Consider the following 15,434-nt stretch of genomic DNA (forward strand, 5'->3'; position numbering starts at 1 on the left):
CGTCTGTCTATCCGTCTGTCTGTCCGTCCGTATGAACGCTGAGATCTCTGGGCCACCTACAGCTAGAAAGTTGAGATTAAGCCCACAGACTCCAGAGACATAGACGAAGCGCAAATTTGGCGATTCATGTTGACACGCCCACAAACCGCCCAAAGCTGCCACGCCCACACTTTTGAAAATGTTTTGATATTTTTTCATTTTTGTATTGGTCTTGTAAATTTCTATGTATTTGCCAAAAAACTTTTTGCCACGCCCACTCTTAGGCCCACAAACTGCCAAAAACTGTCAGTGTCGCACTTCCACTAGCTGAGTAACGGGTATCAGATAGTCGGGGAACTCGACTATAGCGTTCTCTCTTGTTTTTTATCTCAGCTTAAGAAAAAACTCTTGTGACAAAAATCTTACTTTTACGGCCCTTTGCTTACATTATTTTGCGATCGCCCGCTTGGGATATAAATTGTATACAATAATTGAAGATTTAGAGCTTGGGGAGAGCGGCGTCGCTTGCTCCGGTTGTGGATTGTTTACATTGCGCGCACACTCTGCATATTCTTATTTCTTCGAACAGTACTATATATGTGAATACGTCACTTCCCTCCCCTTTAAAGGGTTGTCTATTCTAGGGCTGGCATTACAGGGTACAATGCAAACAACTGGTTTTTGTGTCGGTTCCATTTCTCGTTGTAGTTCTTGTTGGGGTTCTTGATAATTTATGCTTGTTTTCTAAATTTAGTAAATAAAAAGGTTATTTGATTTAGTGTACAATTTTTTGATGGGACAAGAAAAATTATAAGAATAGTCTAAGTGATACCCATTATGGTCGGGATAGGGAATTATTTTAATGGTGTTGATGATTTTGTGGTTAATGGGGATATGAAAAATGAGTAATAATTCGTAATTTTTGTTGTCAAACCAAGTTGATGCTTTGATTAAATGTATATTCTGGTAGTTAGTGCTATCTAACTGGTCATTACTAACTCTACGACATTATTTAATTTATGAAACTAAATTGAATTTATGCAAAAACATATATTTTATGTTAATTATTACCTTATTATTTTCATTAAGTGCGCCAGAAATTTAAAAGATGATCCTATTCTATTATGTCGCATAGCCCACGTTTTTGCCTATTTTGCTCATGAATAGTTATGCCATGTAATTCTATTAGTAGTTTATCGTACAATTATTTCAATCTGGTCGGTGAGCTATTAAGCTGTTTTATTAGCTATTTTTGCGAAAATAAAAAGACAGTTTTATTTTGTAGCGAATTCAAGCGATTTTTGCTTGCCACTTCAAGGGCGGCAAGTTTTCATCCTTAACGAGGACCATGTCATTCACAACTAACCTAGCCTTGGGAGTGCGCCACTTCGATTGCGGCTCGAAACGCTCGTTATTTAATTAGTTGGGCGATTATTAGATTTATTTGTAAGGTTTTTTTTGGGTGCAGCGTAATATGGATAGGCCCGCGTGTCCATGATCGTCTTGTTAAATATTAACAGTATTCATCGTTGGGACCTTATCGATAATGTTGAACATAAGTAATATATATCGTAAGAGGACTTATCGTTTAGGTTAAATCAGACAAGTACTTGTCGTCGTACAATCGGGACCAGTGAGGTGATCGAGGAGGAATGAAAAGCCACTCGATTTCCTTCGCTAGACAAAAATCCAACACTGCCTTAGTGTGGTCGTCGCTGAGGAATAAGTGCCACAGTTCATGCAACTCGTTCCTTGCGCCAACAAAGTTAGTTGCAATGTCGGACCAAATTTGGCCTCCTTCTTGTGCATATGAGCCGTTTAAGGTCGTGCAAAAAAGCAACTGTTGAGCGATCCTTAATGAGCTCCAATTGTATGGTCTTGGATGCAAGGCAAATAAAAACACACACGTAGCATTTTACAGGAGCCTTATTGCGCGCCTTTGGCTTGTATAAAAATGGTTCACAGAAGTTGGTGCCAGTGACTTCTAACGCATGAGTTACATCGAGACGTTCCTTTGGCAGATCCGCCATGATGTGCCCAATTAGGCGAGGTTTCGTTCGAAAACACCTGACGCGCCTGTTTACTACCCTGTTTACGGTTTTCTTTGAAGCTAAGATTAAAACTAGAAAAAAAGCGTCCGTAGGATTAAACTTCCCACACTTGGCCAGATCACTGTCGAATCCTCCTCTTATACTTCTTCATCTTCAAAAAACTAAAATCTAGTCTCACTATCTGTTTTTAAAATGTAAGAGACTTGTATAGTAAGCTAACTAATTTGTATTCAGATAGCCTTTCCTTTGCATTCCATATTATTGTGTTTACAGAGACTTGGTTAAAACCGGAGATACTTAACTCTGAGGTTTTCCCAGGTATGTACACAGTATACAGGCATGATCGTCCCTCCAGGCAGGGAGGTGGTGACCTAATTGCTGTTAGGTCAACCCTCACGTCAGAGGTGGTACTTTTTGACGAGTTGCGTAACTTAGAATTCTTATGCGTAAAGCAGTCATTGTCTGATAGCTATGTTCATATTACGTGCTCTTACATTTCGCCGTCTTCTGAATTTCCTGAATATATAAACCATTTGTCCGCCCAATCCAATCCAATCCGTTTCAAATAGACTGTCCGATAGGGACCAACTGGATGATCTAGGTGACTTTAATATACTAGGCACTAAGTGGTCCACAGAAGAACTGTTCACACTATAAACTAATGCGTACACTTAATGAGTTCAATTCGGGTGTTTCTAACTGACTCGCTACTGCGAGGGCATCGCCTTTTATTCATTCTTACATAGGTTCTTATCATCTAATTATATAATGCAGCGCTTGTAAGACGCTGCAGTCTGCGTTGGTCAATGCAGATGAGATTTATCTTAAATCTATGTTTGTGGCCTATGACCGCGCTAATCACCTCCCGCGTGATCATATCTCTTGACACTTCGACAATAATCGTACTGCAATCGTACTTATCTGTAGTTGCCACTTATGTTGTCCCGTGCCATGTTTATTGCTGCCCATAAATAGAACATATTTATAGTTTGTCTACTTATGTCTAAACACATCTTTAGACAAGAACATTCGAATATTCTTCTGCCTATACACAGCATGACTTTATTGACGGCTTGCTCGACATATCGTTGACAAAAGTTAATTATATTCGAAATTCTATTGGTCGATTATTGGATCTATGCTTTGTTAAAAGTCCTGAAAGGGTGTTTCTGACTACAGTAGCACCTCATAGTCAACCAGAAGATCCATACCATCCAACTTTCGAGGTGACAATTGACACAGGTACCGTAATAAAAGAGTGCCTAGATGCCAGATAAGTCAACCAAACGAATTCATTGTTTTCGTAAGGCAAACTTTCGGAGGCTAAATCATTTTATATCTGGCTTTAATTGGTCCGATATTTATTCTGGCAACATAATGGCCGATGCCTTAAATATTTTTTATACTGCAATTAAATCAGTTTTTAACTCTTGTGTTCCGATGTACTATCCGTCCATCTCTAACAAACCTCCTTGGTTTAATAAAGAGTTCACATATCTATGAAATGTTAAGTCCAGACTTTATATAAAATATGTAAGTGCTCGCCAGTTCGCACAGGATCCCAAACAGTTTTATAATTTCGTTAACACTAAGCGCAAAGCAACCAGTTACCCTTCCTCGCAATTTTTTGAAAATACTACGGTAACTTCGGATCAGGCAATAGCCGATCTAGTTTCAAGTTTTTTCAAACTACATATTCTACGTTACCTCATTCCGAACGGCCTTACTCTTACGCGGTATCAGAGTCGAATTTATTATTCTGTCCCACTCTAAACGAAAGCTCACTGCTTTATGATCTTCAGCGATTTAAGCCTGTCTATTCGCCAGGTCCCGACGGAATTCCTGGCTGTGTGCTTAGACTCTGTGCGGAAGCCTTGTGCAAACCTCTACTGTTTAAACTTTTTAACTTATCTCTGGAATCTTCACAGTTCCCCCATATATGAAAGGAGTCCTTTGTGATCCCTCTCCATAAAAAGGGTAGCAAATCGGATGCAAGCAATTACAGAGGAATCTCCAAATTGTCTGCTATCCCTAAGCTTTTTGAAAACGTTATCACTCCTCACTCCTCACTCACCCCTTTGTAGATCAATTATATCACCATGTCAGCATGGGTACACTTACACTCACACACGATGATCTTGGTGACCATATTTCATACCATATTTCGCCTATTGTCAATAAGGTCAGGGGTGTGCTTTGTTTTATAAAACGGTGGTCAAAGGAATTTGATCCTTACATGACCAAAACCTTATTCATATCTCTAGTCCGTCCGATCCTCAAGTATGGATCACCTGTTTGGAGTCCACAATATGAAGATTACCCGGAACGCCTTACGGCGCCTTAATTGGGATGCAAAGCTTAGATTACCTCCTTATTCCAGGAGAGTAATGTTAATTAACTTACCCTTCTTAGCTAACCGTAGAACGATGCTTGGAACAGTCTTTATTGTTAACCTTATTCGTGGTGAAGTTGATAGTTCCGACTTGGTTAGTCGGCTAAAGTTCACGGTTTTAAGCAGGTTCAATCTAGATCTAACTATAATGATCCCTACAGACTATTATGTTCTGACTAAAATAGATTCTATCCCGTCATCTCTAATTCTGACTCTCTGCCGTTCTTAAAGCGATCAATAATTACGTTTTTAACAAATTCTTAGATCTTACTAGTATATATATATTTCCTCGTCTTTTACTGTCGTCTATATCGCGTCTATCTTCCCGCGATTCGAGCCGTACGATAAACGGCAGCGGCCCTCGTTCGGTTGGGTTGGAGGTGTGGCCAAGAGGCTCGCGCAAGTAGTTAAAAAAAAATAATTATGCTGAGAAGAGCGCGAGGACCAGTATGTAGGTTGCGCTCATGAGCGTGATTTATAATGGCCATAGTAACTGGGAGGATGATTGGGTGGCGGACATTGAAATCCAACGAAAAGTTCAACCGAATAAGTCCAATTTGGTCAATGAAGGGTGGCAGCGAGGCAAGTCACCTAGACGGCTGTATTACCCCCTTGGTCTGAAAGGATGTCATTCCAGAAAGGACCACGCTGAACCAGACCCAGCCACAGGGTAGTCCCACTTTAAACGTCAGTGACAGTAAGCCCGTGATGTCGAATGCGGTTGCAAAACTTATGGATGTATCCAAACGTACCGTGCAAAGCAGCCAATGAATTCGGATACTTATAACATTCAACAATATCAGTGTAAGAAGACTTTACAAGCAAGATTTTTCGACGAAGTTCCAGTATTGGCTTCACTGTTAATACTGTTTGTGGCCAATCAGGATTGGGGCTACTCAGAAAGGCCGGTACATGGGCCCACAAAGCGGACTCGTTATGCTCGCTGGGAAGAGCTCCTCGAGAAAGAATATCTGGAAGATTTAATGCAGTGGGAATGTAGCGCCATTTCATTGTACCGGTCAACTCGTGAGTTGCTACAAACACGTTCAATCTTAAGGGCTCCTCCCAAATCCCAGAAAAGACCACAGTTGAGTCGCGCCAGCATTAGAATTTCCCTTCGAATGCGTTCAATTTACATATTTCAGCTATACGTCGAGCTAGGAGTCAGCTACGGTATGAAAGACTATCGTCCCAGGACAACTTATCCTTGCACAGCAGCTAAAGAAAAATCTTGGACTTAGTGATTAACGTCGGTAAAACCTTGATGTTGATTGGAGGGTTGAAAATGAGAACAACAGCTGATCAGACACCGGATTCCAGGCGAATCCTAGCGTTTTTGTAAATTCGCCTCTATCGCCAAACTTCAAGAAGATCTCCAAACTTTGAACACAACTTCCTTAGTTAAAAATTGCCTCTGGACAAGAGCGCGGACGTCTGCTGGATTATATTGGTTTTTTCTTTGGAGCTGGCGCTAGATACCAAAATATCAACATAAAAGTTACGGCGAAGAAACTCAGCAGCCACTAAAAATGTCGCCTCCTCATCCATAAACAACTGATGCATCGACCTCACAGCTGGGTAAGAAGCAGGCTTTGTGACACAATGATGAGGCAAAAAATACCGCCCGGAACTGGATTCTTCTGTCGAAACTTCTGACATATGTCCCATCTGCAAGTACTTCCTAATGAAAGCCTTGTATTGGGCCTTGACGGCTGGACGTTGCTCTAGTTTTCTCTCAAGAGATAAGAAGAATCTTTGCAGAGGACTCCCTCAAAAGATCTAAACTGAACTTGGCTGGCAATCGAAAAGAATAAATGCGCCAGAAGGCAAACGAGTAAAGTGTTTAACGAAATGCGCTTACGGTCAAGCTCTTTCCTAGTAGCACAGACAATGGGCTCGGCGCAATCCTCCCAAAAACCGCTGAAGCAGCACTTCAATACGAATTGGTGGAGTTTTCTCATTAGGCTAAGCGTACGACGATATTAAAGCCTTGAATTTCACTATGGTCCAGAATTCGTTTTTTTTGTCATTAAGTCTAAATTTTTATGTCAATATATCGTCCTTTATCAATTATTTTCTAAAAGAAAATTTATCATATAAATAAAAAACCAAAAACAATATTGACCGAAACCATTACTAAAGTCTTTTATGAACTTTTAAAAGTGCAGTGTGATGGCGAGAAGGCAATTCGCGCCAAATTATTTGCTTATTTTTGCACGATTGTTAATACACATCCAATAATTATAGTAATATATGGTAAATAAAGGTCAAAGTATGTATGTAGTTCTTAACGTATGTAGTTAATAAATGTGTAGTTGTACTGTTTTGTGTTGCTTAACATCCAATTTATGTGTATTTTAATAGAAAATTCTAACGTGTCCCCTGTGCTTCGTGGAGTATAACTCATTTTCTGACAATTTCTGACAAAAGTTAAAAACGTCAGTTTGTACCTTTAACTATTGTCTTTGACGGTAAAGTAATATCTTTTGCTCGTTTTCTAAGAATTTGATTTTATGTAGGCAAGTTCGAGTTCAGACATAGCGACCTCCTGGACATTTGGAGGCAAATAAGTTATGTTTCAGATTACGTTTATTCCGCAATCAACAACAATAATCTGGAATCGGAAAAGACAGAACAGATTGACAAAAAAAATAGTCAATTTTGAATTATTCATTAAAAGAAATCTAGACCGATTTATTTCCAAACATACTAAGATAACAATTCTTGCTAGTGATTTTGAAAACTCCAAAACACCACTGCAAGTGGGACGCCGAAACTTTCTTACCAAAATGCAGGAGCAAGACACATTTATTATATTTAAAAAAACAATAAAAATTCGTTGACTCCTGAGTCATACCGGTAGTTAATATGGGAGGCAAGAGAGGGCGTGGTCGCACGGCCAAATTTTGTGTGCAAACTATTTGTGCTTTAACAACAACAAAATGTATAAAGTTTCAAGTCTGTAGCTTAATTTTTATACTTTATGCAAATAAAATTGAATTTGTGGCGAGAATGGCTGAGCTACGCATATTAGATGTACGATTAGCTCCCAATTGGCGCATATCTTGCCATGACGAAATCCATAGTCTCCAGTGTCCTGCATCGCTGCTCCAGAAATGGATGGAATGCTATGGATTCCCACGTTAGAATTACATTTTTTAAGGCTGGGTCCTCCCATTTGGCCTGACTCGCCGTATACAGCTTTTGGACATGTACTTGGAAAATAATGAATCCATCAATTTGTTCCGTTGTACCCAATCCGTTTAGAGCCCGAATATGAGCTTCTAATTTATCAGACAGGTCACAAAGCATTGAAACGGAACCACTTTGCACTATCCTTAGCCCGAGAATTTAGCCTGAAAAACTAAGCGCCGATTATCAAATCTGTTTTTTAACAATTCCACGAAGCTATGGCATAGTTGCCCTCCGAAATTTCCAGTCCCTAAGACAGGATCGAAGATGCTGTAGCTTCTCTGTGTTTGTGAGGTAGGGGATGACTATCTATTATTGTCGTTAACATAGAATAAAAGTCCAGCCAGTTAGCCTAGCCTTCAGCGAATTTTATAGTGAGTTCCAGAGTGAGCGCTGCTGATGGCCACAATCACACGGCGAAATGCCGACATCAAGAGTAGAGGGCGAATGCATTTGCGAAGAGCGCTTTGAAATTTCCCACAGAACTGAGGATTTAAGCATTACGAAAACATCATTAAATGGTGCACTCAAATTACTTTTAATTTCATCCAAATCAGATTCTTCAAGCTCGCTCAGAATTTTTCTAATTTTTTGCATCTCATCGATCAGCTCTAGCCTGACATGAAGAACGGAATCGTCAAACGAAGTTAAAGCAGAATTTAAGAAAGAATCCGCTCACCAGTTCAGTCTTTAATAAATGGCAGTCTCCTTGCGCCTCAAAAATGTCACCCTGTTTAAAATAAAAAGACGGTTTTATTTTGTAGCGAATTTAAACGATTTTTGTTTATTTCCTTTTGAGAAATTTGGCAGCGATGCGCTCAAGTTACCACCCAACCCTCTAAGCCTCCACTAGCTCCCCCCACGTGATTCCCCTTCCTCGTCGTACTTACTTACCTGAAAGTAAGATGTATCTTATGTCGACCCAAAGTTATTACAAAGAAATTTTTAAATAAGGTTAAAACTCTGATGCACCAAATAGAAAAAAAAACAAGAGTAAACGCTTTAGTCGAGTTCCCGGGCTATCCCATATCCGCTAGAGAAAATGCCAAGTAGAAATTTCAACATTCACAGATTTTGGCGGTTTGTAGGCGTTAGAGTGGTCGTGATAAAAAGATTTTTTGCAAACGGAGAGAAATTTACAAGACTAACAAAAACGTGAAAAAATATCAAAAGTGCGGGCCTGGCAATTTTTGCCGGTTTGTGGGCATTAGAAAAACATTTTTGCAAATCGATAGAATTTTACAAGACTTATAAAAAATGAAAAAATATCAAAACATTTCTCAAAAGTGTGGGCGTGGCAGTTTTGAGCGGCTTGTGGGCGTTAGAGTGGGCGTGGTAAAAATGTTGTTGGCAAATCGATAGAAATTTACAAGACTAATACAAAAATGATAAAATATTAAAACATTTTTCAAAATTGTGGGCGCTGGCCGTTTTGTGCGGTTTGTGGGCGTTAGAGTCGGCGTGGCAACATGAATCGACAAACTTGCGCTGCGTCTATGTCTCTGGAGTCTGTATGCCTAATCTGAACTTTCTAGCTTTTTTAGTTCCTGAGATCTCGACGTTCATACGGACGGACAGACGGACAGACGGACATGGCCAGATTGGCCCGGCTATGTATCCTGATCAAGAATATATATACTTTATATGATCGGAAACGCTTCCTTCTGCCCGTTCCATACTTTTCAACGAATATAGTATACCCATTTAAACGAAAACCGAGTATAACAACTGCTGCAGATCTCTGATTTACGTCGCTGCTTGATTTTTGCTATAGCTTTGACTGCAGATTTTCTTAAAAGCAGAAGCAGAATCAATTGTTCAATTTGTAGTATCGCTAGCAGATAAAATAGCAAAAAGCTAAAATATTGCAGCATCTGCAACTTTGACTGCAATTTTTTAAACCCCTTCTGCTAGGGACAATAGAAGAGGTATTCAATCCCAAGGTATTAGAAAAAACCGATGAAGTTTCTTTGGCTGTAGAACATCTTTTTACCGATGTTCATGGTCCAGACAAAAAGACGTAAAGCGCCGATGATTGATATTCGGTCTATATCCTATCTTGCTTATGTAGGCGTGATTTTGGTATGTGGCCCGTGTGTGCAGCCTCTTTTCGTCTCAGCTTTTATCAATGATATTCCGCACATCAGAATACGTAAGGAAAAACGTGGGGGGAGGCCAAGTTCCTGTTGGCAGCGTACAGAGCTATTGTACGAAGAAGACTAGAGCTGAATGCATGCTAGTGGGAGTGCGAACTAGAAATGTAAAAATTTTTTGGCTGCATCGATAGAAATGGTCAGGAGGACAAATAAAATCAAGAAAAACAAAATATTTTTATAAATTTTGGGCGTCACAGCATTATACGGCTTGTGGGCGTTAAAGTGGTCGTGGCCAAATCGTTTTGGCAACTGGCAAGATTATTTATAAAAAAGGAAAAAAAACGAATTACATATTACAACGTAAAATTGTTTTCTAATAAAATTCTAGTACGAAATATAATTTAAAAAATCTTAAAATCACTAGCCTAGTCGATCTGGCCATAGTTCCCGAGATTTCGACGTTTATACGTACAGAGAAATCAAGGATATATATACTTTATAGGGTCGGAAACGGTTATAAAATAATTTCCTCCACGCGTTGTTAGTCTAACGACAGGACTTAAGTTTATTCGGCATTATGCCAATTAGAACGTTTTAGAACTGTTCGCCCGGTGACGGCAACGACAAGCTTTTAATTCCAGCGGCGAAATTCAAAGTGCGACGAATCCGCGGTGGTCTTGCGCAGTAAGCAAAAGAAAACGGAACATATAGAGAAGCTCTATATTTTTCCGGATATGTGATATGTATTGATTTTTCTGCTTAACATGGAGTTTGAGGTAAAGTTCTCTTTGAAGTTTATGCCCGTGCAATTAAAGATTACTTTACTTAACCCAAAATATAATAGGGCTTAAACAATGTGGTTGGGCTAGTTTGCCTTAAAGTTATTCAGCTGTAATACAATTCTTGTTATACATATACAATTTACATTACAAAAACGGGCAATAATTCCACTTACAAGGGTTTCCTTTTGTGGAACATATTTCCAAGACAAGCTTGAGGTACGGTTTATTTTGTTTTGTTATATGAAATATGTATATATATGTATATAGAGTTGGTTTTTTAGTGTTGCAATACAGTTTCTGATATCGCATTTAGTTTTCTTGCTCGGCTTCTAGCCGTAGTATATAAACTGTATGCCGCAACTAAAACATAAACCAGTTTGACATTGAGGTTAGCATTTGAGGCTCTGAAGTCCCAACGACAGCCTCTTTTGAAAGTTTGCAATTGCTTCGCATTTTTCCCTGAATTAAGGTTATATATTCAAGAATCAGGTAAAATAGGTTGCACTTTTATGGTGAAATACCCCATATAATAGGCATATAAATAAATAAAATACCTAATTCTTAATAAGCGACACTCGACCAGGGCGGACGTGCTCCGGAAAAGCAAAAAAAAACCAAAAATACAAACAATCAAAGCCTATATAAATTAAACATGTAGCGCGAGAGCGCTTTAGCGATAAAAAATCGCTATCATAATATTTTGTTTATCAAATCTTTAATTTAATAGCTAAAAAAAAGTGCAAGCAGAAAAGAAGCAAAGTGAGCTTCGTGCTCAGAGCCAGAAAGTGCAAGACGATCGCCGGCTCAATAGTGTCTGCTCACCTCGCTGAGTCCCGCTCTAAAAACCAGGTCAACAAACCAAAGCCGACGGCTCACGAAAGGCCGTGCTCTTCGTCGCCGGCTGAGGACAGCGTCCTACGTAAACACCGACTCTCGCTTGCGCTCCCCTCAAGCGCTTTCACCGGAACACTCATACCCAAATGCTTACCCAAAATCGCCCTAAAAATCACACTTTTCCCCTGCACATTTAGAGAAACGACCTAAAAAGGGCTTAAGCCCTTAATTTTAGAAAAATTAACGCTTAAAATTGAGCATAATTTTGATAACTTACTTACTACGGTCCTTTTTTCCTTATTTTAGGGTACTTTGAACTAGGACCTAATTTTGTGAAATCTATGGCGATTTTACTTGCATTTGGTGATTTCCACTAAAGTTAAGGTGAACTTTCCTAAAATCAAAGGCAATTTTTAAAAAATGTAGAAAAATTTCTTAAACTGAGAGTACTGAAAGCCCTGAATAATAATATTTTCTAATATTATTTTAAACGGAAAGACGGGAAAGAATATGTAACCTTTATATATCTGTCCTTACATAAATAAACTTATTATTGTTTTATAATTAACGTATTGATATACACAATATTTAACAGATACTTAAACACTTACCAAAAACAAAAAAAATGAAGGCCACCCATTTCCATCAAAAGATCATCCATGTCTTTTGTAATGCACTTGTCGTCACAACAATTACTGCAATTACTTCCCGAAAGATCGACGAAAACGCAGAACATATCTACTGCTCTCTCTATGTGCTCTTTGAAAATAAAATAAAGCGGAAACCAGAACAAGACAGACTTTTCTTTATTTTTTGTTGCTTTTAATTATGGCCGAATATCTGTACTTTTAAGGCAAATTACCCGTCCATTTAAAAAAGTATTGGAATCAAATACATGGCAATTCACCCTTGATTTGGGGTAACGCAAAAAATCGCTTGTATTTTTATACCCGTTACTCGTAGAGTAAAAGGGTGTGCTAGATTCGCTGAACAGTATGTAACAGGCAGAAGGAAGCGTTTCCGACCATATAAAGTATATGTCGGAGAATGGAATATTCTAGATCGGAATTTCGTAGTATTTGAATTTGCTCGTCTCTCTGTTCCTTCGTTTGAGCGTCGGACAACTTCTAATTTCGTAGTATTTGAATTTGCTCGTCTCTCTGTTCCTTCGTTTCGAGGAACCGTTGGAGCAAGGCGACGGTGGCGCGTCGCCTGTGTAGCGGTGCAAGAGTTACCACAAATGTGGCGCGACATCGTCGTCGAGTGCGGTTCAAGGAATCATATAAAAAGAGGTAGTAGTTTGAGGGCGATGAGTTAGTCTTGATCGATCGTCGCTACCGTAAAGAACGAAACGCACAGTGCCCCGATGGATCCTGAACGTAATTTGACATCAGAAGTGGGATCTGGCCCTCTACCTTCATCAGTAGATGGACCATGGCGTGCCATATTGGAACTACAAAATAAAAACTTAATTGAACTAGTGCGGGCCATACAAACAACGACCCCTGACTCAGTGCAAAGTAAATCGGTTCAACTTCCCAAATATAACCCAGATAAGACTGGCGCCATCGCTTCATCATGGTGTACTACAGTTGAAATTATTTTGAAAGAAAATCCATTAAAAGGCAGTGCGTTGGTAGTGGCCTTAAGTTCTGCATTGGAGGGTAGTGCTTCGCAATGGCTATCCCAAGTGTGTTACGCCGATATAACCTGGCTCGAATTCAAGGAAATATTTATACAACGCTTTGACACAAAGGAAACACCAGCCGCAATGTTTTTAAATATGCTGACAAAGCGACCGACTGATGGCGAATGTCTCGCAACTCATGCAAGCCGTATGGTCACAGAACTTACAACGAAGTGGCGTGAAATGGAAACAGAAGAAATCGCTGTATCTGTGACTCTTGCATTGCTGGCAAGCTTTGATAACCGACTGCAGCGTTTAACTTTCACATCGAATGTTCAATCCAGAGGGGATTTACAGTCCGAATTAAAAGCGTTCACTTTTAATAAAAGGAAAAGCGGTTTTGTGGAGCAACAAACTGAGGCTCATCCGAAACGACAAAAGCCATTATCGATGGAGTGTCATTTTTGCGGAAAATTTGGACATAAGATGTTTGAATGCAGACTCCGGAAACAACAACAGCATGCAAGTAATAATGAACGACATGACCGATACGATGAACATCAACGTGGAAAACCAAATGTAACGTGCTACAAGTGCGGAGAGCGCGGACACATATCTACCCAATGTACGCAGAAGGAGTCTGATAAGAAGACATTCATCCGGGAAAAGCGAGTGGAGCAGTGCAGCGTTGCAGTACCTAAGGGATATATGAACCATAAAGGCAAAATTTTTGAAGTCACCTTTGATTCCGGAGCAGAATGTTCACTGATGAAAGAAAAGATAAGTACCACATTTTCTGGTAAAAGATTGAATAATATTGTTATGTTAAAAGGCATAGGCAGTAATGGGATATGTAGTACGGTACAAATTCTAAGTAACGTTAAAATTGACGAAAACTGTATCGAGATTTTGTTTTATGTAATTGGGGATGATCACATGCAAAACGATATTGTCATTGGTCGCGAAATATTAAATCAGGGTTTTGATATTGCACTTTCTTCAAAAGAATTTAAAATTATAAGATCAAAAATAATTAATTTATGTACTGGTAGCGAGCCTGCCGATATTGATACCGAGCTTGAAGGACAAGATAAAATAAAACTTAATTCATTATTGTCAAAGTACTCTAATTGTTTTATAAAAGGTATTCCATGCACTAAAGTTAAAGTTGGCGAAATAAAAATTAGGTTAATCGATCCAAGAAAAACTATTCAAAGAAGGCCCTATAGATTAAGTCCATGCGAGCGAGATTTAGTCCGAGAAAAAATTAATGAGCTGTTGAAATGCAATATAATAAGACCAAGCTGCTCACCTTATGCAAGCCCTATATTGTTAGTAAAAAAAAAGAACGGTTCTGATAGACTTTGTGTTGACTATAGAGAGTTAAATTCAAACACAATCGCTGATAAGTACCCGTTACCACTTATACAGGACCAAATAAATAGACTTCGGGGAGTTAAATATTTCACATGCTTAGATATGGCCAGCGGATACTATCAAATTCCATTAAATTCTGAATCCATTGAGTATACAGCGTTTGTGACGCCAGATGGCCAATATGAGTTTTTGTCGATGCCATTCGGGCTTAAAAATGCGCCCTCTGTTTTTCAACGCTTAGTAATGCAGGCTCTCGGTGATCTAGCCAACTCTTATGTCATTGTCTATATGGATGACATTATGATAACTGCTGCAAATCAATGTGAGGCTTTAGAAAGGTTAGAGATTGTTTTAAATATTTTGACAGATGCTGGGTTTTCATTCAACATAACAAAGTGCTCTTTCTTAAAAACATCGGTTCAATATTTAGGTTTCTGTGTTAGTGCTGGGGAAATTCGTCCAAACCCTCAGAAAATTGTAGCATTGACTGCTCTTCCGCCTCCACAGTCAGTTACGTCACTTAGGCAATTTATTGGATTGGCATCCTATTTCCGACAATTTATAAAGGGATTTTCGCAGTTGATGAAACCGTTATATTTCTTAACTTCAAAGAAAAATAAATTTATTTGGAAAACAGAACATGAAGAAATACGGAGGACTGTTATTTTTACTCTTACTGATAAACCAGTCCTTGTTATTTTTGACCCCAACTATCCAATTGAGCTGCATACAGATGCAAGTTGCAGTGGATATGGTGCAATCTTATTGCACAAAATTGATAACAAACCCCAAGTAATAGAATACTATAGTAAAACTACTTCACCTGCAGAGTCGAGATACCACTCATATGAGCTGGAAACCTTAGCAGTAGTAAACGCTATTAAACATTTTCGACATTATTTGTTGGGTAGGAACTTTACTGTTTTTACCGACTGTAACTCACTAAAGGCCTCAAGAAATAAACAAGATTTGACCCCTAGAGCGCAGCGCTGGTGGGCTTATTTACAGTCATTTACATTCGATATTCAATACAGAGAAGGAAAAAGAATGGCCCATGTTGATTTTTTGTCGAGAAATCCCATATCTACAAAGCCAACTTCTGCC

At 39.0% G+C, this 15,434-nt stretch overlaps 1 long non-coding RNA gene across 1 annotated transcript; it reads right to left on the reverse strand.

Moving 5' to 3' along the window:
• Positions 1–7,091: 7,091 nt before the first annotated feature.
• LOC120321088 lies at positions 7,092–10,300 on the reverse strand. The gene is made up of 2 exons (XR_005560632.1): positions 10,183–10,300; positions 7,092–8,344 (listed from the first exon to the last, which is right to left on the reverse strand). It is a non-coding gene; the product is annotated as an uncharacterized LOC120321088 (long non-coding RNA).
• Between the last annotated feature and the right edge of the window lie 5,134 nt (positions 10,301–15,434).

The sequence above is a fragment of the Drosophila yakuba genome, chromosome 2R (genome assembly GCF_016746365.2).
Source record: "Drosophila yakuba strain Tai18E2 chromosome 2R, Prin_Dyak_Tai18E2_2.1, whole genome shotgun sequence".
Classification (NCBI taxonomy): domain Eukaryota; kingdom Metazoa; phylum Arthropoda; class Insecta; order Diptera; family Drosophilidae; genus Drosophila; species Drosophila yakuba.